The sequence below is a fragment of the Sinocyclocheilus anshuiensis genome, unplaced genomic scaffold (genome assembly GCF_001515605.1).
Source record: "Sinocyclocheilus anshuiensis isolate Anshui unplaced genomic scaffold, SAMN03320099.WGS_v1.1 scaffold411, whole genome shotgun sequence".
NCBI classification, from domain to species: domain Eukaryota; kingdom Metazoa; phylum Chordata; class Actinopteri; order Cypriniformes; family Cyprinidae; genus Sinocyclocheilus; species Sinocyclocheilus anshuiensis.
In genome coordinates this window covers 317980-319411 of record NW_015549608.1, presented here as the reverse complement: position 1 = coordinate 319411, position 1432 = coordinate 317980, and the positions used below count along the sequence as shown (strand labels likewise).

At 33.7% G+C, this 1432-nt stretch overlaps 1 protein-coding gene across 1 annotated transcript in view; it reads right to left on the bottom strand.

Annotated features, from left to right (window-relative positions):
- LOC107659078 (protein naked cuticle homolog 2-like) overlaps positions 1-1432 on the bottom strand; it is a 46504-nt gene that overhangs the window by 21852 nt on the left and 23220 nt on the right. The window lies entirely within an intron of this gene.

Sequence of the window (1432 nt, the reverse complement as noted above, 5' to 3'; positions counted from 1 at the left end):
CTGAGCTAATGATGCCACACTTCAATAAGCATCGAAAATACATTACACACACAAAATACTTCATATTTAACTATTTTTATCTATATATTTTCACTACTGAATGATTTATATTTATATCAATAATAATAATAAAAAAAAAAAAAGATATATATATATAAAATATATATATGTACATCCTCCAATTTGGATGATTTTTTTGACTGAGTTCATCATTGAAATTCTGAAATATTATTAAATATGTGTTGTTATTATATTAGTATTATTTCGATACATATTTACTGTTGAATGATTTATATGATTTATATTTATATAAGATATATATACTGTACACACACACACACACACATATATATATATATATATAAAATGAAATAAAATAAAACGCAAACTACACAGCAGCACACTTCACCATTAAACCATCAATAGCTGTAACAGGCAAAAAGACATTATAAGAAACCATTGGGTAGAGCTGGCACAAAAACAATGAGCTCCAGTGATATGAAGTGACGTTTGAGGAGAAACAGGAAAACTGAGCTCTTCCCAAGCATGTAAAGTGGTGGAATGAGAACGTGGTGTGCTGATACAGTGATACAGATACGATCAGCCAGACCCGTATCAACATACAGGAGAGGTGCTGCGCTAGAAGAGCTGGACGAATGCATCCTGAAAAACACCTCCACATGTCTGGAAACTGTAAAAGGTCAAGTTTACTGCATCTTGGGTTTCCAAGCGCCTCTGAAACAAAAATGCCCATTTTCCTCTAACGCCTCAAAACCAGCCGAACATCAGAGATCAAGTGTAGCGTGAACACAGCGCTCTCCACGTTCCCTCCATATGACGCCTTCAGACCGGCCCGAGTATTGAACATCCGTCTGAATCAGTAAAGGAGGGAGTTTGCTGTTTGTTTCTGCAGGTCAACAGCGCGTGAAACAGCAGACAGACGATTGAATTCACGCCGCCGTTGGAGGAAGTGACCGAGAGAAAAGAGAAAAGAGTTTGCTTCCAGGAAGAAAACGAAACAGTGGCGTCTTTCAGGCCGTTCAAACCCTCATCCAGTCCTCGTCTCATGATGAGATCCCAGCGTTTCTGCAGAAAAGAGCCTGTGGCTGTTCTGAGAACCACAACAGACAATAATCGACTAAAAACCAACTCCAGTCTCTAATTCAACTACAGTCAACTTACTCATTTCAGAAAGTACTTAGCTACAATACAAGCTACTAATATATGTAAATATATATTTAAATAAAAATAAAAAATAGAGAAGTGTATATATATATATGTACACACACACACACACACACACATTTATCATGTAAATATATATGTATTTATTATTATTATATTTATATATATTTATATTATTTTTCTATAAATAAATGTATATATATATATATATATATATATTTATTAAGAAATGTTTTAAAATATTTAT